We start from the raw sequence: 23,244 nt of genomic DNA on the forward strand, positions 1-23,244 counted from the left end.
CCAATACTTTGGCCACCTCATGTGATGAGTTGACTCACTGGAAGAGACTCTGATGCTGGGAGGGATTGGGGGCTGGAGGAGAAGGGGACGACCGAGAATGAGATGGCTGGATGGCATCACCGACTTGATGGACATGAGTTTGAGTGTACTCCGGGAGTTGGTGATGGACAGGGAGGCCTGGCGTGCTGTGATTCATGGGGTCACAAAGAGTCGGACACGACTGAGCGACTGAACTGAACTGAACTGAACTGGAGGAGTCTAGGGTGGTAAGAAAATTACAACTAGGGGAAAGACTAACATAAAAAATCTATGTTTACAAAGGAAATGATAGTAAGGCTAAAACCCATGAGGATAATATATTCCTCCAAGCTTTCTACTTTCAAGCTAAAATTACCAATATGATTTATATATAATAAGTCCATACTAAGTCGCTTCAGTCATGTACAACTCTTGAGACCCTTTTACTGTAGCCCACCAGACTCCTCTACCATGGAATTCTCCTTGCAAGAATACTAGAGTGGGTCGCCACACCCACCCCAGTGGATCTTCCGCACCCAGGGTTTGAACCCATGTTTCTTATGTCTCCTGCATTGGCCAGCAGGTTCTTTACCACTAGCACCACCTGGGAAGGCCCTTATGTGTAATAATGGGAGTGCAAATAATATTCTTGCTACCAATCATGCTGCTAGCCTTTGACTGACACTGCTATTTAAATGTAGCATTCTTTCTCATGACTTCAGAGTTCTTTTCAATGCAGTATTCTAGGCAGCGGAAGCTGATAGATTAGAATTGACAGATAAGTGAGAACCTGGTGTAGGACAAAAGTCACAGGGTCTGTGCAGTATATAAGACCTATAGGTAAAATTTTGAACCCCTTCAAATTTTCATTTCCTCATCTGTAAAAAAAAAAAAAAAAGGCATGGCTGGAAGTTATAAGAACTAAATGAAATAATATAAATAACTTAGCACAGAGCCTGTAGAGGTTCAATACATATTAGTTCCCTCTTCTTGTAACCTTAATTTTTTTTTTTTACGAAGATGATACATGTTACTTTCAGCTCATGTCTCTTCTATGAGAACAACTCTTCATCTAGAACAAAATGTACATTCGACATGGTACAGTTGTCTATATTTTGACTGTCAGTTTTAGCCATGTCTGTCATTTTTTATTTGCCAACATGAAAGAAAGGTTTAGGATAGTAGTCACATTGGAAAACAAAGACAATAAGATTAAAATTCCCTCAAATCAGCTTTGGAGCCACAAAAAAATATTAATGCCTTGACAGCTTACTCACAATTGCAAGAGGCTGTGAGCCAACATCTTGCTTTGTATCATAGAGGTGATGAGAACATATTTTCATTGCTAGAAAAAAAATTAAGCTATACAGACAGAAATGGGACATGAGAGCCAAATTCCACAAGAACACCCTCAAGTTTAAAGAGAATTTTTTCCCCATAATTTGACAAAGTTTAGAAAACCAAAGACTATACACTTTTAAAGGATTCTTGGATAGCTTACAGATATAGTAAGGTCACCAAAACACTTAGCAGATATTGAATTTTAATAAAAGTACTTAAATTGATTAATATTAGTCTCAGAAATAGCATAAACTTAAAAATCAGAAATGCTTACTACAGTGAACGTATTGTGACTAGTTGCCAATTGTCTAATTAACCCAACTGGCCTAATCCTGCATTTTCAAGGAACAGACAGTTCCTGCCTGTGTGAAGAGAATCAAATGGTTGGAGATGGCAAATCATCCAGTGAATTATCCTCTGCTGTCTTAATCAGTGTTTTCTAGATTTTTCCAGTTTCTGACACACCTCTGAGTTGCCAGATTATGCCTGGCGCGGGTCTAGTCTCCCTTTCTCTGATTGGTTATAATTATATGGGTTATAATTACCATGATTTATTTACAAGAATATGCACTATGAACACACTGTTGGTAGGATATCTGCATGTTGTTTTTCCAGTCATCAATATATTCTTGTATAGCACCATAGGTCAAAAGTGTGCCCTCTGCAATGGCTCCATGGAGTGCGAGCTACAGTCTACAACCGATGATCTGGCCATAGAGAAGATCAAACCACTGACTTCTTCATTCATGTTCTTCTTTGTGGTGGCGGAAGGCCTTCTCTTTACCCATACTCAAGTGTATGCCGGTTTTTAATTGGGTAGCAGTTTAATGAAACCCAAAGTTTATCTGTGAGGTTTGCTCAGGTTATCATTCTGTTCTCAACCTTTGTATTCTCAGTCTGAATATACCTCCCATTCCCTTTCAGCTGACAGTGCAGCTGCTAGGTGTGTGTAGGCAAGACTCTTGGCATCTCCTGGACCAATGAGGAATGAGGTTACATACACCCAGGTTACATACATAATTTTCCAGAAACATGTCTATCAACACAAGCCATCACCTAAGAAGAATGTGTCTTGGTCCTCGGGTCCTTTTTCATTCACTCTCTACAGACTGAAAGTCAGTAATCCATAGTTCAGTTCACGTACCACCACCACCTTCTTGTCCCAGTCAGAGTGGATGGAGAAGTTTCCCACAACTTAAACCTCTGTGTATTATATCTGACCAAAAAGTTTACTATTCTTTTCTCTCCACCCCACCATCAGGCAGGAACAATTTTCATTGATCTTTGTATATCCTGCCCTCAATTCCACTGTAAATTACAACTTCAAGTCCAAAGTAGAGGATCAACAAATGCTGAATTGAATTCAGTTAATTGAAGACAGGAATGTTCACTGACATGATTAATACTTCTGATATTATTCTGTCTCCCTGGCAGCTCATAACTGGGGAGAAGGGTTGCCAAGTACAATCAGAATTCGCTGGAGAGTTTTTTCAAACTACCCAGGCTGATAGTGTGAATTTTGCTACTCAGGACATTCTGAAATTATCCTCACCTGTTCTCCCACCAACCCTCATCCTGGTTGAGAACCTTCAGAGAAGGCTGTCTAAGATTCACCATTAGAACCTTCTATTTACTCCTATTCATTTTAATGAAAACTTCATCAGTTCAGTTCAGTTCAGTTGCTCAGTCGTGTCCGATTCTCCGCGACCCCATGAATCACAGCATGCCAGGCCTCCCTGTCCATCACCAACTCCCAAAGTTCACTCAAACTCGTGTCCACAGAGTCGGTGATGCCATCCAGCCATCTCATTCTCTGTAGTCCCCATCTCCTCCCGCCCCCTTACTCCTATTCATTTTAATGAAAACTTCATAAAACTACCCAAAGCTGTGTTTCCATCACATTTGAAGTTTAATTGACTGATAGCTTGGGTGTGATGGAAATGCTTAGCTGGATTATCTTAAATTACATTTAAACAAAACTATTTACAAAAGATCTACTTCTTGGATGGGCTATTTTTAATGTTTCCTAAACAAGTTTTTGTAGGTGGGCCAATTTTCCCTCTTTGCTTGTCACTTTAGAAGCCCATTTCGACATGTTCTACCCCTGATCTGGTTCTCTCACCCCACTGGCTACAGAGTAGTGCGTTCTTGTTTGAAAGGGTCAAAACATTCAGAATCTGACATCCAAAATATGTGCTCTTTTCCCTTTTTTTTTTTCCTCCTGGAGTCAAAACCCCTGAAGTATAAATCCTTTTTAAATGAAGAAAACAGTGCCAAAAGGAATGAAACATTTTTGGTCCCTCTCCAAAACAGAGAGATAGCACTGAAACAGGAAGTGGATGATTTAAATATCCACTCGGCATCTTGGCAACATATTTATGTTTGAGGGACTTAAGGTTAAAAGGTTTTAGTCTGGCCTGGGAACACTCTATCTTCCCTTCGGGTTTGGAGCTTTGGGGAAAACTTTTAAGCACTTATCAAATATTCGCAATTAGTCATTTTTTTCCTGAGACCAGACTGTTACTAAGAATGTCACAGGACCGTGCTCCTGATATGTAGCATGCCACCATTACTCTCCTGCTTCTTATGATTATCTCTTTAGCCATCTAGGCTGGTATGGTATTTTCTATAAAGAAAGAAGAATGCAGTCTCCAGTTCTGCTTCTCCCAAATCTGGAACTACACAGAAAAACTGAACAAGCAGAATACAAAATTGGGGTTCAACTGACTGTGTATTCCAGGGGCCACTGAAGGACTCCATCCTCCAGGAGAATGTCCCTCTCCCCTCTCTAGGCTCTACGCCTCTCTGCTCTCACATCACCACCTGACCATACTGTTATCATTTATTTTCTTTCTCTCTTTTTCTTTTTTCATTCTTTCTTCTCTTCTTCTACCTCTCTTTCATTTCTCTCTTCCATTTTATCCCCATTCTTTCAGGTAATGCCTTGTGGACCATTTGTTGAACTTGGGATTTTATTCTGTGTAAATCAGGAATCAATTAAGTTAATTTAAGCTTTAAGCAATTAATTTAAGCAAAAGAGTGATGTGAATTGACTTAGCATTTACATCTGACTCCTGTGTTGAGAACATACTCATGTGGGGAGGGTGGGGCGGTGGGGAAGCTGATGTAGCTCAAAGAGAATGATGGCTTGAATTAGAGTAGCAGTGATGGGGACAATGAAACGTGATCAGCTTCTAGATATTTATTTTGAGCATAGAGCCATCATGGTTTGCTAATGAATTGTAAAGTGAAAGAGAAACAGTAAGTGGTATTCTGGAGCCAGCTCATTAGAGCTCATGAGAACCAATAGCTAAATTTTTAGGAATTTTGTAAGCCAGTTGTTAAACACAAGCTGTATTACAAATTAATTATATAAACTTCTAATTAAAAGCTGTATTAAAAGAAAGGTTGCTGCTGCTGCTGCTAAGTCGCTTCAGTCGTGTCCGACTCTGTGCAACCCCATAGACGGAAGCCCACCAGGCTCCCCCATCCCTGGGAATCTCCAGGCAAGAACACTGGAGTGGGTTGCCATTTCCTTCTCCAATGCATGAAAGTGAAAAGTGAAAGTGAAGTCGCTCAGTCGTGTCCGACTCTTAGCGACCCCATGGACTGCAGCCTACCAGGCTCCTCCATCCATGGGATTTTCCAGGCAAGAGTACTAGAGTGGGGTGCCATTGTCTTCTCCAGAAGAAAGGTAATGAATACTAAAAAAAAAAACAAAAACCTCTCATCATTTCCTAGTTATTTTACTACATTTTACAATTACCTAAGCTCTTGAAGTTATTTACATCTTTGGTTATCTGTATGGTGGAAATATTACATGAGGGAGAGCACGTATGCATCTCTTTGCAACTTAGTATTCAGTGATGTGATCTTTGCCACTAGAAATGCATAACTGTGGGAGCATTTATACAGAGAAAGTTGGACCTTCTCCTACTGCCCACCCTGTTACAAAACTTCTTACGTGTTTACCAGAAAATCATTGGAAAAAAGGAGTCAAAAATGAGCTCAAGGTTTTTTAGTTTAAAAAATTGGAAGAAAGGAATTTTCATTTACCAAGTTCAGGAAAAATATAGACATTGGGGGTTGGAAATCCATAGTTTGGTTTTGAACATTTTGAATTTAACATAACAACTATTCATCTGATTGAAGTTGTTAAATAGGGTGTTGGATATATAAATCTGGGGTTCAGGGGAGGGGTTCTGGGTGAAGATAATGTTTTTGAGAGTCATCAGCACGTTCATGATATTTTAAGTCAAGTGACAAGATGTGATCAGGGACGTGAGTTAGATAGAGAAACACAATCTTAGGACAATTTCCAGGGTCCTTCAACTTTTAAAGATCAGAATGAAGGCCAGGAACCATCCCAGGAGACCAAGAAGAATGGCTAATGGAAGTAGAAAGAGAACCAGGAGGGTGTGATGTGCTAGAAACCAAGAGAAGAAAAGACTTCCAAAGAGAGGAAGTGACCATGTCAAATGCTAATAGGCCAAGTAAAACAATGATCATTGGATTTAGCAATGTAGAAATATTGATGACTCTGAAAGAGAAGTGGATAAAAAGCCTGATTGGCGTGGATTTCAAGAGAAAATGGGAGGAAAGAAGTAGAAACTGTGAGTAAAGGCAACTCTTTCCAGATTTAAAAAAAAAAAAATTATTTTTTTATTTATTCATGTATTTATTTTTCGTTCTGTGTCTTGTTGCTGCACTCGGGCTTTTCCCTAGTTGAGGGGAGCTGGGGCTACTCTTTAATTGCAGTGCTCAAGGCAATGGCAAGCCGCTCCAGTACTCTTGCCTAGAAAATCCCATGGATGGAGCAGCCTGGTAGGCTGCAGTCCGTGGGGTCGCTAAGGGTCAGACACGACTGAGCGACTTCACTTTCACTTTCACACATTGGAAAAGGAAATGGCAACCCACTCCAGTGTTCTTGCTTGGAGAATCCCAGGGACGGGGGAGCATGGTGGGCTTCCATCTATGGGGTCACACAGAGTCGGACACGACTGAAGTGACTTAGCAGCAGCAGCAGCAGGCTTCTCACTGTGGTGGCTTCTGTTGTTGCGAAGCTTGGCCTCTAGGGCTCGCAGGCATCCTTACTCTAGAGCACAGGCTCAATAGTTGTGGTGCATGGGCTTAGCTCCATGGCATGTGGGGTCTTCCTGGATCAGGGATGGAATCTGTGTCTCCTGCATTGGCAGGTGGATTCTTTACCACTGACCCACCCAGAAGCCTCAGAATTTTTATCGACAAAGGAGCAGAGGATTATAATAGTTTTTGAAGTGTCACATGAATTTAATAAAAGTTCTCTTTTCTTAATTTAAGATGAGGTATATTTAGGCATGTTTGATGGTTGAAATAATTTGGTGGAGAAAGAAATATTGATGATGCAGAAGAGAAATAGCAGTTGCTAAAACAATGCCCTTGGGAAGGATTCGGCTGTAGGTAGATTGGGAAATATGGTGGTGGGAACCTGTGAAGTTTCCATCTGATTTCCTCCATTTTCTCAGTGAAATAGGAAACAAGTTTATCAGCTAAGAAGAGGAGATTTGGGAGGTTTTAAGAGAAGAGAGGATGTTTAGACTCAGGAAACATAGAACTTTCAAGTAGCACTAAGGATCCACTCAACATTAGTAGTAATTAATTTTAAGTAAAACCAGTCAGCTTAGCTGTGAATTTCCTCCAGCTGGGTTCAGTTGCCTGCCTGTTACATGGAAAGTAGTGTTTAGAGCGATGAATCAAGCTGGTATCATCTGGAAAAGGAGGTGGGTGGCTGAGATATGATGGAGAACAAGATCATTGGAGGAGAGGAGCTCAAGGAACTAGGAGGCCACGTATTAGAAGGATCACGTACATGAAATTTGAAATCACTGAGAATTTTGGCAGGTATCATGTTGAAAAGAGTTACAACCAGGAGCTAAAATCTTCTAGAAATGAAGGGGAGTAATGCAGAAATCAGTAAATTACTGTAACAAGAAGGGGTAATGGGTAGTATTTTTAGGGAGAAATAAGGGATGAAAAATGGCAAAGAGGAGAAAGGAGGATACCTCCTCCACCCTCAAGCTTTGTGATACACGGGTGTGGATGACAGGACTATAAATTGTAAAGGGATATATGAAGCATGAAATTGGGGGGAATAATTGAAGAGTTTGTGATATGGGATCTTGGTTGATGATGGATTCTGAGTTCTAGAGAAATCAGGTAGGGGGATGTTACGGAATCAGAACAGGAGATGCATAGAGTCATTTGGACTTGGAATATGGGTAGTGTAGGAGGATCTGACAGTCTTGGGAGCCTTGCAGAATGTAGCACATGTTACAATCAGTCCTGATAGTCTCATGTGCAGACTGTGATAGTAAGTCTGGGACTGTTGCTAAGAAGGGAGGGATTTCTTTCCAGGAACATGCAGAATTCTGGGGCTTCTTTTCCAAGCCAAGTTAGTGATCAGTAGTGGCTTGTGAAGGGGTTGTTTACTAGGAGTGCTAAAACTCTACAGGCCACCTTTACTCCTGCATAATATCTGTCCCTTCTTTTTAACCCTTAGCTCACTAAGATTTAATACTGTTTTACTTCACAGTCTTCTGAAACACTAGAAGTTCATGCCTATGTCTGTGTCCCTAGTCCTAGCGTTCTCTTGTAATATGATCAGGAATATGAACAAGTGAATGAACGAATTAGGATTTGAGTGAATGGTAAGTCTTTAAAGATCTACTGTTGGAAAAAACAAGTAAGCAAAGTGAGAAGCAGCTTCTGCTCCCACCCAAGATCTTTCCTCAACAGACTTCTCCCTCCTGAATCTTGAACTCACTAGACTTGTTGACTCCTATTGGCAGCCTTAGCCAAGCCCTTCACGCCCTGTCTTTCTGACTGGACTGCGTCATCCTCTGTAAACAGGTGTAACTCCAGTAAACGAAGGGCTTCCCAGGTGGTGCTAGTGGTAAAGAACCCGCCTGCCAGTGCAAGAGACACGAGAGACATGGGTTCGATCCCTTGGTCGAAAGGTCCCTGGAAAAGGAAATGGCAACCCACTCCAGAATTCTTGCCTAGAGAATTCCATGGACAGAGGAGCCTGGTGGGCTACAGTCCATGGAGTCACAAATAGCTGGACACGACTGAAGTGACTTAGCACACAGCCAGAACATGAATCTAGTGACCAAGTCCCAACTCTCCTAATCCTGACCTAACTCACTGCTTGCCAGATTCTGAGAGAGGGCTTTGAGCACAAGTTTTGCTCCTTCACTGGTGTGTTTAGGATGACCTGGTAAGCTACCTGGCCTCACTTCTGTGGCCCTCAAAAGCAGTATGTGGGGACTTGCCTGGTGGTCCAGTGGTTAAGAGTCCACCTTGCAATGCAGGGACGCAGGTTCGATCCCTGGTTGGGGAACTAAGATCCTACATGCCACAGGGCAACTAAGCCAGCATGCTACAACTAGAAAGTCCATGTGCTGCAACAAAAGATCCCACATGACGAAATGAATATGCCACAGCTAAAATTCAATATAGCCAAATAAAATGTTTTTAAAAAAGCAATATCCGGCTGCATCCTCTCAACCCAAAGCAACCGTTGCTTACGATTGCTCTTCACCGTTTAGTATACTCAGTTAATGGTGCCATCTTGTTTTGTAAGGAAATAGTAATTCTAATTAGTTTCAGGAGGCTTAGACTTGAGACCTCTTTAGGGAATAAGATGGGTGGGTTTGGGACTTTGATGTGGCTGATACTAACCTGAAATTTACTTATAAGATTTAAATTCTACATTTAGAATTGTCTTTCTGAGAATGATAATTACTTTCAATTAACCATATTTCTTGTCACACTGTGGTGACCCCTAAGATGATTACAGAGAAGGGCAAAGTCAGGGACTTTGAGATTGTTAGAAACTGGATGGATGAAAGCTACATGATCAGACATATAACCATAGAGAACAGGATAAAAGAGTATGTAGTTAAATGATAGAAGGCGGGTGTCAGATCCAGCCAGAGCAGGAGAAAGAGTTTAAATGGAAGTCATCATGATCTAATAAGACTACTGAGAGGAGATGGGGTTTCATCTGGGGTTTCATCTGCTTAAAGATCAAGCAGGAGTAAGACAGAGACAAAAATATGTCATATGGAGACATTTATATTAAAGCACAACAATACAGACGTGATTGTAAGACTTTTGGAGAATTCACTGACCTGATGACAGTGAAAGGTGAATGTACAGGAGTAATGAAAGGTAAAGTTGAGTCCACACCTGCAGCTATGAAATGGCCTCTCAGCTCTTCAGCTGTTGGGGGTGTAATTGCTCGGTGCCTCAGCAGCTGAACTGTAAAGTCTGTGTTCTTGCTGAAACCACAGATCCCATGGAACCTTGCCAGGAATATCAAAGTAGGCTTGTTCCTGGGAGATGTGGGATTCCTCTGGTGGGCAACTTGGTTTTGAGGACTACCCTAGGTCTTGACTGACTTCTTTTTTAAGATTGGGGGTGGGGGGAAGGACCATTTTTAGTCTTTATTGAATTTGTTACAATATTGATTCTGCTTTATGTTTTGGTTTTTTGGCCAAGAGGCACTAGTGATCTTAGCCCTCTGACCAGGGGTTGAACCCACATCCCCTGCATTGGAAGGTGAAGTCTTAACCACTGGACTGCCAGGGAAGTCCTTGCCTGACTTTCTCAGAACTGCTCTCTAATCAAAAATTATTCCTACTACCCACCTTCCTTCTCTCCCTTCTTCACGGAGCTGAGCCCTGCAGCCACTCTGTTTCTCGCAGCTTCTCCTGGTTCTTCACAATCACCAGCAGTGTTCCTCCAGTCAGCTGCTCTGATCTGCACCAGCTCCTGCTGGGTCACCAATGTTGTACCCTAGTCATTGGTCTGGAGGAGTAACCAAACCAATGGTTTTCTTATGACTTTTTTTTAAGGTTGTGGGAATGTTTAGGACTATGAGATCCCAGTCTCAGAGTTTTATTTTGACTTCTAGAAGCTGACATGGTCTAGGGTTTTGACTAAGCTCAACAACTTTACTGAACCAGTTGGACTGAGAAATCTGATGCTTGAATCAAATGCAAGGAAAGAGTGAAAGTAGAGATCAAATGTGTGTTGTCACTTGTGTGTGCATGCATGTTCAGCCTCTTCAGTCATGTCCAACTCTTTGAAACCCTATGGACTGCAGCCCACCAGGCTCCTCTGTCCATGGAACTCTCCAGGCAAGAATACTGGAGTAGGTAACCATTCTCTTCTCCAGGGGATCTTCCCAACCCAAGGATCGAACTTGGGCCTCCTGCATTGAAGGCAGATTCTTACCATCTGAGCTAATTGGGAAGCCCAGATACTTAACACTATTAATATATGACATTCTCAAAAGATTGTTTTTATCAAATAAAGCATTTAAAAATATCTTTCCTCTAAAGAAAAAGTCTATTAAAAAATCAAGTGGTGTATATTCCTTTTGTGAAATATCAGTTTCTTAAGAATCTTCCTTTTAATTGCAGTTGTGTTAACCAGGGTCATTGAGTTGTGAATCCATCTAGTCTTCTCTTGACCAGATCTAGAACACTAGTTTTGCCCATCGCTTTCTGTTTTTCTCCCAGCCTAGCTAAGGGTTGGGTAATTTAGTTCAGTTAGGTACTTTCCTTCTGGTTGCAATCTTCCTTCGGTCCTAATATTTTATTTTTCTGGAAAAGTGCAAGAGCTTATATGCACAAATATAGACTATAGAGTTTTAAAATAAAGCAAAATGTTATATCAAATCAAGTGTAACAGCATCTGGTTATATGTGTATATCAAATCAGCAACTGTGTTCCCAGAAAAACTAGATGAGGTTGAGGAACAGAAGGATCCTGCCATCACCTTCAGACTAAGAATCTCACAGCTTATCAATTAGCAACCTTTTATTGAAGGAAATTACTGGAATTCTTGCATTTTCCAGTTAGTAATTTTCATACGCTAGAGAAAGTGGAACTTGACTAATTATATTTAGTTTGCATTTTAAAGGCTACTCCAAAATATTTAAGAATTTAGGGGATTTCTCTGATGGTCCAGTGGTTAGGGATCCATCTTGCAATGTAGAGGACATAGGTTTGATCCCTGGTCGGGGAACTAAGATCCCACATACCCTGGAACCAGCTAAGCCCACAAGCCACAACTACTGAGCTCAAGCATGGCAACCAAAGATCCCACATGCTGCAACTAAGATTTAAGGCAGCCAAATTAATAAATAAATAAATTTCAAAAATAAATGCGTTTAGGATATCTTTCTTAGATCAGGTGTACATTCACAGCAACAAAACCATTCCTGAACAGTCTCTATTCAGCCATTTAAAGCTAGCTGTGGGCTATTTTGTATGTGCTGTGCTTAGTTGCTCAGTTGTGTCCAACTCCTTACAACCCTATGGACTGTAGCCCATGGGTATTCTCCAGGCAAGAATACTGGAGTGGGTTCAATGAGTCTGGAAGATTTATATTTATGTTACTGCTTTGACTGAACTGGCATTTTAGAAGACTTTTGGAGTCTCCAAATTAATAGGTTAAGTTTAGAGAGAAGGATACTTTGGACATTGATCATATGATCAATGTTGTCTGCCAAATACAAGTAAAGACAATTTCATTGGTTCCAGTGCAGGTCACATTTCATCGACAATCTCATGGCTTTAGTAGGTGAGGTTTTACTAAATCAGACGGTAGAACAATGAAATTAATGATGAAATCCCTGAAGAAATCTGTTTTCTTCCTGGCTTTAAAAATAATCATGTATCTGTTGTTTTTGAAACAGTGGCTATTAGAGGTGTTGATTCATTGAGTTGGATTATTTATTGTAGAGCATGTTAATGTTATAACCAGAGCCATGAAGTGCTGTTTACGTTTGCTAGGAAATTGTGATTGTTTGGGTTTTATTTTTATTTTCATTTTTTATCACTAGTCTTATGTATGGTCAAAACTGTCAAGAGCGTGCCTTAGGAGGAGTGTAAGGCAGACAAGCTTGCTGTCTACAGGACTAAGTCCAGGAAGAGTTCCATTTAACGAAGAGTTACAGTCTCAGCAGACACACACCTTCAGAAAGGGCTGTTTTCTTTGTTTGTACTTTTTTGACCACTGACATTTATTTTCATTTTTTAACTTGCTATTTTGAAATAATTATAGATTTGCAGGAAGTTACAAAAATAGTACACAGAGCTCCTTAAGAACCCTTCACTCAGTTTTCCCTTCTGGTAATATCTTATATAACTACAGTACACTATCAAAACCCAAGAAATCAACTTTGGTACAACCCACAGATCTTATTCATGTAGGAAGGACTTTGTCAAACAAGAAATAATTCATAACAACCACAGTCGTCTTCTAAAACGTGACCTTCTTACAGGGAAGAACCTGAGTGTTGTTTATTGAGCACTTCTCCACACTTTTCAGAGACAAACTCACCTGGAACGGAACTTTTAAAAAAATTACATTTCTTCTAAAAGATTGTCTTCACAAAGTCCAGCATGTTGAGGACAGAACAAAGTTATAGTTTCCTTTCATGAAGTATACAAAAGCTAAATGGAAAAACCATATGGGAAGGTAGAAATCAGTTTGCACAAAGTACTTAGAAAGCTGAGTGAGGCAGGAATTCTCTTACTCACTCCATTATATAAGAAGCCTTTCAAGACAGAGGATATTGTTTTTTTATTTCCCTATATAGGATTTGCCTGAAAAGTCACAGGTGTGTGGCAGCAAGATAGGAATTTTCAAACAATAGTTTTCCTCAGGGTAACCTTCAGCTCACTGAGATATAACCTCTTCTTAATGAAACCACAGTTTTCCCTTTCCCCCTTTTTCTTAGTTAACTGTTTTCAAGTTTGATCTATATATATACAATATACGTATATCAGCGACTTACAGCTTTTATAGGAGGAGGCAAGTCACATACACACAAGTTGTTTTGCATTGTTATTTTTTTCATGATGTACTTAAACTGGGTTTCCCAGATCGTCCTAGTGATAAAGAACCCACTGACCAGTGCAGGAGACATAAAAGACATGGGTTTGATCTCTGGGTTGGGAAGATCCCCAGGAGAAGGGAATGGCAACCCACTCCAGTGTTCTTGCCTGGAAAATCCCATGGACAGAGGAGCCTGGCAGGCTACAGTCCATAGGGTTGCAGAGTCAGACACGACTGAAGTGACTTAGCACGTGCACACACACACTTAAGCTATTTTGAGTGCAAACACCCAAATATTCTGAGGTGAATATAGTGCTTTACTTGTCAAAATTTTTATTAGCAACATGAGGTGTAAGTTACTTACCTCTCTGTATAAGTTTAAGGTCGACTGAACTGAACTGAACTGATATAGCATGAAGGGTTGATTTTCATATGTAGATTGTGAAATGATTACCACAATAAGTTGAGCTAACATTCATCTTTTCTCATAGATAAAATAGAAAGAAGAAAAGAATAAAGGGAAAAACAATTTCTCTTTGTGATGAGAACTTACAGGATTTCCTCTTAACTTCCTATCAATATATCATACAGTAGTGTTAGCTATGTTGTATTCCTCAGTTCAGTTGCTCAGTCGTGTCCGACTCTCTGTGACTCCATGAATCGCAGCACGCCAGGCCTCCCTGTCCATCACCAACTCCCGGAGTTCACCCAAACTCATGTGCATCAAGTTGGTGATGCCATCCAGTCATCTCATCCTCTGTCGTCCCCTTCTCCTCCTGCCCCCAATCCCTCGCAGCATCAGGGTCTTTTCCAGTGAGTCAACTCTTCGCATGAGGTGGCCAAAGTATTGGAGTTTCAGCCTCAGCATCAGTCCTTCCAATGAACACCCAGGACTGATCTCCTTTAGGATGGACTGGTTGGATCTCCTTGCAGTCCAAGGGACTCTCAAGAGTCTTCTCCAGCACCACAGTTCAAAAAGCATCAATTCTTTGGCGATCAGCTTTCTTCACAGTCCAACTCTCACATCCATCCATGACCACTGGAAAAACCATAGCCTTGACTAGACGGACCTTGGTTGGCATAGTAATGTCTCTGCTTTTTAACATGCTATCTAGGTTGGTCATAACTTTCCTTCCAAGGAGTAAGCGTCTTTTAATTTCATGGCTGCAGTCAGCATCCACAGTGATTTTGGAGCCCAAAAAATAAAGTCTGACACTGTTTCCACTGTTTCCCCATCTATTTCCCATGAAGTGATGGGACCAGATGCCATGATCTTCGTTTTCTGAATGTTGAGCTTTAAGCCAACTTTTTCACTCTCCTCTTTCACTTTCATCAAGAAGTTTTTGAGTTCCTCTTCACCTTCTGCCATAAGGGTGGTGTCATCTGCATATCTGAGGTTATTGATATTTCTCCTGGCAATCTTGATTCCAGCTTGTGCTTCTTCCAGGCCAGCGTTCCTCATGATGTACTCTGCATATAAGTTAAATAAGCAGGGTGACAATATACAGCCTTGACATACTCCTTTGTATTCGTAGTACTTACTTATTTTTTAACTAGAAGTTATTAGCAGTAAATTTAGTTTTCTGGGATAAGGATGGAACACTGTAAATACGGAAGTACTACCTTAAGGTCAGTGATAAACCTGATACCATCTGGAATAGATCCAAGACTGGTTTGAAGTTTCAGCTAGAATTTCATCCAGCATACTTTTTGCATCTTAAGTCTTAGTGCTGGTTGATAAAAGGAAAAGTAAACTGCTTTCTGATAACCAATTATCACAGAAGGATTTCTGCTCAAAACATAGATGTATTTTATTCTTGGGTTCCTCTGTTTTTGAAGGATTCAGTGTTTATTGGAGGAAGGTTTATGTCAATTATCTAATCAGAAGCAGACCCCAGGCTCTGCCAGAGATATTTTGGAATGTACGATCTACTTCAAAGGAAGGTTCCATGTCTCTGTACCCAGATGAACCCAATTTTTCATAGTGAAGACCAAGGTAATTAGATTTTCTTTTTCAGAGCAAAAATTATTTTTAGGTTGAATTTAATGGGTCATATTTCTCTGCTCAGTAAATCTTGCAATTATCACTCCTCTCTGGAAAATGTAACTGGATGACCCACCAGTGTGCCAGAGCTTCTGTGGGTCACCACGAAAGCAGGACAGATGTCAGCCACGCTCCAGGAAGCCCCTGGATGCAGTGAGAGGTTGGTGTCTATGACACTCTCCAAGATAAAAACCAAGCCATCAAGTGATGGCAGTAGTCCACATGCCAACATTTTTGTTTGTTTGGAATGGAAAACTTTAGGAGGAAAAAGACAGGAGACTGGATGCCAGGAGTATGTGGTAGAGATTTTAACCATGTTCAGGCACTGGAGAAAATCTGAACTGACCACTCTAAAGAGGGCCTTTCTTTGAAAGGAAAGGCAGTAAGTCCAGATCTAAATTCTACACATAGGTCTTCCTCTCCTCTCTCCTCTATAAGCTCTTCTGATACTGTACAAAGCAAGAGGAACTGAGGACAAGGAATCTGACCAGACAGAAGAGTGACCCCAGGTGAGGCCCAGGAGAAAGAACCAAGGCCCTAGCATGGAGAATATACTTGAGGCACAAATGACTCTCTCTGGGAGATTAAAACAGATTCTCCATGCCGTTCCACACCCTCCTACTCCACTATCTTAAGTCTCAGCTTAGATGGCACTTCCTCAGGAAAGCTTAACAGACTCATGTTTGGCTAATTGCCTTCTCTGTATTCCAACAATGCGCAGTTCTTTCTCTATAGCAAGATTATCACACTGCATTGTGATATTTGATTTTCATACCCCTAGTAGACTGCAAACTTAAGAGGACTGGGATAATGTCTCTCATGTTTATAGCTTTATTCTCAGTGCTCTTAGCACTGTATCTAGCACATAGTAAATACTCACTATAAACGTGCTGTTTTGAGTTGGTGTAGTGAGGCCCAAGTGATATCCACACCCTTAGTGTTTGGGATACTTTTAGACATAGGCATTTAGAACAGTCTTTGGGACTCTGTGGGAGAGGGTGAAGGTGGAATGATTGGAGAGAATGGAATTGTAGCATGTATATTATCATAAGTGACCAGTCCAGGTTCGACGCATAAATTTTCCTCTGTTCATTTCTTTGCATTTGTGCTTTTTTAATAAAATTCTTTTTTAGAAATAAAAAATTAAAAAAAAAAAAAAGACTGCTTAACAAAAGTACTTGCATACCCTTAGAACCTCAATCCAGTCCAGTAGTGTTGAAATAATCTCTATAAAGTTTTGGAAAGTTCAGTCAACAGCTAAGAAGCCATTGTAAAATCACTGTTCAGTTCAGTTCAATTCAGTTCAGTCGCTCAGTTGTGTCTGACTCTCCGCGACCCCATGAATCACAGCACACCAGGCCTCCCTGTCCATCACCAACTCCCGGAGTTCACTCAAACTCATGTGAGAGTTGGACTGTGAAGAAGGCTGATCGCCGAAGAATTGATGCTTTTGAACTGTGGTGCTGGAGAAGACTCTTGAGAGTCCCTTGTACCGCAAGGAGATCCAACCAGTCCATTCTAAGGGGGATCGATCCTGGGTGTTCATTGGAAAGACTGATGCTAAAGCTGAAACTGCAATACTTTGGCCACCTCATGCGACGAGTTGACTCATTGGAAAAAAATCACTGTAGAGCCTCACAATGACTGCACATAAAACACATTGTTTTTATCATATTTATTATCTTTTTAATCATAAAGTCCCTATAGAGATGGTAAAGGAAAAATAGCTTTAATTTCATAAGTGAAGAGAGTCAGACCTCACAGTAGAGAATTATCAACCAAGGTTATAAAAATTGACCAGCCTATTTCTGGCACCTCCCAGACATGGTATCCCATAGTTCTGTATGCTGTAGTTAACTGCCACTTGAATATCCCTCTGCCACCAGTGGCCAGTCTTTATTGCCCAGTGGAAAGAAGAATTGTGGAACACTAATAATCTCCCAAAATAAAAGTTTCTGTTTCTCTAGTCGTCTTCCAAGTTTTAATGAAAGGATTAAGATAGCCATGAAAATATACCTGCAAAGATAACAGGAACTAAAATAATGGGTCTAGTGAAAATCAGGCATGGTCTTATAATTTTGTTAATGTGCTTATTTTTTAGCTTTCTACAAAGTTCAGTTTTGACTTTCAGGAGAATTTGAATCTAAAAAAGGAGCTTTGAGTCATGTCTCTTTATATATATGATAACCAGAATCTTCTAAGACATAGTCTAAGTGAACTTCAGTCCATATTGATGAGAGTAGTTGGGTAGTCTGTCTACACTGTAGTAAGATTAAACTGACTGATCTGATGATTTTGACCCTGTGTAGATGGACAGTAAGACTTCCCGGTTAGCACTAGTGGTAAAGAACCCTTTTGCCAATGCAGGAGACATAAGAGACGCAGGTTCCCTGGGTGGAGAAGATCCCCTGGAGAAGGGCATGGCAATCCACTCCAGTTTTCTTGCCTGGAGAATCCCATGGACAGAGGAGCCTGGTGGGCTGCAGGCCATAGGATCAGAGTGAGACATGATGAGACTTAGCGTAGCACAGCACAGATGGACAGTAAGCTATGAGGAACTGCCCTTTAAACCATTTTACTCCAAAGTCTATTGGTTTCTAAAAGAAAATAGTTCTGTTTTTTAAAGGAAGATCAGTAAAATGTAGGAGAAATCTGACACAGGTAAAAATGAATAGAGCACATTTAGTCTTCCAGGTAAAATACTTCTGGGCCTAAAAGACTGCTGAAAGATATATGAAAGTCTAGATGTTGGATGATCCTATTCAGATACTTTTGTGTGATATACAGAATATTCAAGAAAAGTTACAGTACAAGGTATATAGAAAATAGTACACAAGATAGAGAAAAAGCATCTGGCTACTGGAAGACTTTTTGGCTGTATTATCCACTAGAAATGTTTAAGTGATCTGAAGGTCTACCTTTCACCTTTCAGTTCAGATGCTCAGTCGTGTTTGACTCTTTGCAAACCCATGGCCTGCAACATGCCAGGCTTCCCTGTCCATTACCTGGAGCTTGCTCAAACTCATGTCCGTCAAGTCAGTGGTGCTATCCAACAATCTCATCCTCTATCGTCCCCTTCTTCTCCTGCCTTCAGGCTTTACCAGCATCAGGGTCTTTTCAAATGAGTCAGTTCTTCACATCAGCTGGCCAACATATTGGAGCTTCGCTTCAGCATCAGTCCTTCCAATGAATATTCAGGACTGATTTCCTTTAGGACTGACTGGTTGGATCTCCTTGCAGTCCAGGGAACTCTCAAGAGTCTTCTCCAACACCACAGTTCAATAGCATCAATTCTTCAGCGATCAGCTTTCTTCACAGTCCAACTCTCACATCCATACATGACCACTGGAAAAACCATAGCCTTGACTAGACGGACCTTGGTTGGCAAAGTAATGTCTCTGCTTTTTAATATGCTATCTAGGTTGGTCATAACTTTCCTTCCAAGGAGTAAGCGTCTTTTAATTTCATGGCTGCAGTCAGCATCCGCAGTGATTTTGGAGCCCAAAAAAATAAAGTCTGACACTGTTTCCACTGTTTTCCCATCTATTTCCCATGAAGTGATGGGACCAGATGCCATGATCTTTGTTTTCTGAATGTTGAGCTTCAAGCCAACATTTTCACTCTCCTCTTTCACTTCATCAAGAGGCTTTTGAGTTCCTCTTCACTTTCTACCATAAGGGTGGTGTCATCTGCATATCTGAGGTTATTGATATTTCTCCTGGCAATCTTGATTCCAGCTTGTGCTTCTTCCAGCCCAGCATTCCTCATGATGTATTCTGCATATAAGTTAAATAAGCAAGGTGACAATATACAACCTTGACGTACTCCTTTTCCTATTTGGAACCAGTCTGTTGTTCCATGTACAGTTCTGATTGTTGCTTCCTGACCTGCATACAGTTTTCTCAAGAGGCAGGTCAGGTGGTCTGGGATTCCCATCTCTTTCAGAATTTTCCACAGTTTATTGTGATCCACAAAGTTAAAGGCTTTGGCATAGTCAATGAAGCAGAAATAGATGTTTTTCTGGAACTCTCTTGCTTTCTCCATGATCCAGCGGATTTTGGCAATTTGATCTCTGGTGCCTCTGCCTTTTCTAAAACCTACTTGAACATCTGGGAGTTCACGGTTCACATATTGCTGAAGCCTGGCTTGGAGAATTTTGAGCATGACTTTACTAGTGTGAGATGAGTGCAATTGTGCAGTAGTTTGAGCATTCTTTGGCATTGCCTTTCTTTGGGATTGGAATGAAGACTGACCTTTCCAGTCCTGTGGCCACTGCTGAGTTTTCCAAATATGCTGGCATATTGAGTGCAGCACTTTCACAGCATCATCTTCCAAGATTTGAAATAGCTCAACTGGAATCCCATCACCTCCACTAACTTTGTTCGTAGTGATGCTAGTGTTAAGGAAACAAATTTCCCTATGTTTTATAGTAGAGAGTCAGGTGATGTCTAAAGATGACATCTGTAGTGAAAACAACAGTTATAACCCCAGTCTGTCTGTCTGTCTGTCTAGCCATCCATCTTTCCTTGTGTCCTTCAAAGATTTAGCATATAATTCTTATAAAAATGGGTAAACTTCAGCACCCCAAATTCTATTGGCCAGACACTTGTAGGGGAAAGTCCTAAACTATTAAAAAAATGAGAGTGAAAGTGAAAATCGCTCAGTGGTATCCAACTCTTTGTGACCCCATGGACAATGCAGTCCATGGAATTCTCCAGGTAAGAATACTGCAGTGGGTAGCCTTTCCCTTCTCCAGGGGATCTTCCCAAATCTGGGATCGAACCCAGATCTACGGCATTGCAGGCAGATTCTTTACCAGCTGAGCTACCAGGGAAGCCCTGTTAACAAAATAGTTGAGACTAACAAAACAACTGACAACTTTGTGACTTTTCACCAAAAAGATGATGATGATGCTCAAGATGGTGTCAATCCTTGGGCAACTCTATCTTGTTTTAGGTACAGTACTGCTTGCTAAGTTAAAGTTATACATAGAAGGGAAATCAGACATGTTCAGTTTTAGAATTTTGTGTTTAATGAGATGCCAATAGCTACCTTTTACTATTACAATGTCTGGACTTAAAATGAGGTTTGCCTCATTTCTCCGGTATGTGGGAAAATGTTATATTTCTTGCTTTGTTCTAACAATCAATTTATTTGGTGAATGATAATGGGTAAATTAAATGAAGAGAGACTTTCTGGAATTTCTAGAATCATGTGTCTGAACAAGACATACATTTGATCGACTCATTTGTCAAATGTGTTGCCCAACATGGTATAAATAAGGCATGCAGTAGAGTGACTGAGATTTTATTCTTCAGTTGAATGTCATATTGTGGTGATTTTCATAAGAAATTTGACAAAATGTAATGTTATACAAAATGTAATGTTATAAAAAAAAAGCTGAACCTCCAATACTTTGGCCACCTCATGCGACAAGTTGACTCACTGGAAAAGACTCTGATGCTGGGAGGGATTGGGGGCAGGAGGAGAAGGGGACAACAGAGAATGAGATGGCTGGATGGCATCACCGACTCGATGGACATGAGTTTGAGTGAACTCTGGGAGTTGGTGATGGACAGGGAGGCCTGGTATGCTGTGATTCATGGGGTCGCGGAGAGTCGGACACGACTGAGCGACTGAACTGAACCGAATGTTATAATTTTTTTAAAGAACACACTCCTGGAATGTTGTCAGTGTTGAATAACTGTCATATGAGTAAAAGCTAACACTATAAATAATCTATGACATGGATTCCTCCTTGTATAAAAGTATTTCAGCTTTCTAAAACAGTGCCTCTTGTCATCACCTTTTCAAACTTCCTTTCCAGATCTTAAAGCAGCTTGTGCTACTTCATCTGAAGAGAATCAGGTGTGTTTAATTGCACTTTTGTTTATTTATTTCTAATGTAAATTTTTGAAATGTATTCATTGATTTATTCGGCTGCTTTGGGTCTTAGTTGTGACACGAGGGCTTAGTTGCCCTGCTGCATGTGGGATCTTAGTTCCTCTTCAGGGACTGAGCCCAAGTCCCCTGCATTGGAAGGCAGATTCTTAACCACTGGACCACTAGGAGAGCTCCTATTGCATTTTTTATTCTCAGCTTTCTATTTTGTGACATAGTTGGTTGTGTCTGTCTCCCTGTTTAAGTTCTTTGAAGACAAAAACTGTGCCTTCATTGACGTTTGTTTTGCTCCCTCTCCACTATGACTAGTACAGTACTTTATATATGGACACTCCAGACTCAGGTCCATAATCGTTGAGTTGCTTTGAGATTAAATTGTTGGATAGGTTTTTAGAAAACTTCCTGTGTAATAGGCCTGTGACAAAGCTCAAATGTGATCGTGACACAGAAAGTTTTGACACTATAAAGTTATAAACTGATGTTCAGTTCAGTTCAGTTCAGTTGCTCAGTTGTGTCTGGCTCTTTTCAACCCCAGGGACTGCAGCACGCCAAGCCTCCCTGTCCATCACCAACTCCCAGAGTTTACTCAACCTCATGTCCATTGAGTCGGTGATGTCATCCAGTCATCTCATCCTCTGTCATCCCCTTCTCCTCCTGCCTTCAATCTTTCCCAGCATTAGGGTCTTTTCCAAGGAGTTAGTTCTTTGCATCAAGTGGCCAAAGTATTGGAGTTTCAGCTTCAACATCAGTCCTTCTAATGAATATTCAGGACTGATTTCCTTTAGGATGGACTGGTTGGATCTCCTTGCAGTCCAAGGGACTCTCAAGAGTCTTCTCCAACACCACAGTTCAAAAGCATCAGTTCTTCAGCACTCAGATTCTTTATAGTCTAACTCTTACATCCATACATAACTACTGGAAAACCCATAGCTTTGACTAGACGGACCTTTGTTGGCAAAGTAATGTCTCTGCTTTTTAAAGACATTTTTCATCGTTTAGCTTCGAGCATGTGATATGTGACTGAATGGAATTCCCGGAGAATTGTATTAACATGTTCCAAAGAGCTGAATCCTGAGGAAAGGATTAGGAGTGCACCTTCAGAGATGCAGCCTAGTTTCAGCCCAGAGACCCCACAGAGACTGAGACAGAACTGTCTTTGAGTGTCTCCTGAGGAGGTACTGGTAGGCAGTGGACTGCTGCAGGGGCAGGGGCTCTGGGTGCAGTGGACCTGGGTATGGCTGCGTGCAACAGACCTGGGTATGGCATAAGCCCTCTTGGAGGAGGTCGCCATTAACCCCACCATAGAGCTGCCAGAACTTACACAGGACTGGGAAGTAGACTCTGGGAGGGCACAAACAGAACCTTGTGCGCACCAGGACCCAGGAGAAAGGAGCAGGGATCCCACAAGAGACCAACCCAGACTTGCCTGTGAGTGTCCAGGAGTCTCTGGCGGAGGCGTGGGTCGTGGTGGCCTGCTGCAAGGTTGGGGGCCCTGAGTGTAGCAGTGCATGCCTGGATCTTTTGAAGGAGGTCACCATTATCTTCATTACCTCCACCACAGTTTGGCCTCAGGTCAAATAACAGGGCGGGAACACAGCCCCACCCTTCAACAGAAACTGGTGTTTTTTTGTTTGTTCAGTCGCTCAGTCGTGTCCAACTCTCCGCGACCCCATGAATCACAGCACGCCAGGCCTCCCTGTCCATCACCAACTCCCAGAGTTCACTCAAACTCATGTCCACAGAGTCGGTGATGCCATCCAGCCATCTCATTCTCGGTCGTCCCCTTCTCCTCCCGCCCCCAACCTTTCCCAGCATCAGAGTCTTTTCCAGTGAGTCAACTCGTCGCATGAGGTGGCCAAAGTATTGCAGCTTCAGCTTTAGCATCAGTCCCTCCAATGAACATCCAGGATTGATCTCCTCTAAAATGGACTGGTTGGATCTCCTTGCAGTATAAGGGACTCTCAAGAGTCTTCTCCAACACCACAGTTCAAAAGCATCTATTCTTTGGCGATCAGCTTTCTTCACAGTCCAACTGTCACATCCATACA

The 23,244-nt window shown here is 41.3% G+C and overlaps 1 protein-coding gene across 4 annotated transcripts in view; it reads left to right on the top strand.

Moving 5' to 3' along the window:
* Nucleotides 1-23,244, top strand: part of CALD1 (caldesmon 1) — a 232,849-nt gene that overhangs the window by 52,960 nt on the left and 156,645 nt on the right. The window contains exon 2 of one of the 4 annotated variants that reach the window (XM_055421298.2): nucleotides 21,123-21,163. The exons of the other annotated variants lie outside the window; for them this stretch is intronic. The gene's annotated coding sequence lies outside the window, so the exon portion shown is untranslated. The remainder of the gene's footprint in view (nucleotides 1-21,122; nucleotides 21,164-23,244) is intronic. 4 annotated transcript variants of the gene reach the window in all.

The sequence above is a fragment of the Moschus berezovskii genome, chromosome 3, assembly GCF_049115385.1.
Source record: "Moschus berezovskii isolate FMDL1 chromosome 3, NW_MosBer_1.0, whole genome shotgun sequence".
Taxonomy (NCBI): Eukaryota; Metazoa; Chordata; class Mammalia; order Artiodactyla; family Moschidae; genus Moschus; species Moschus berezovskii.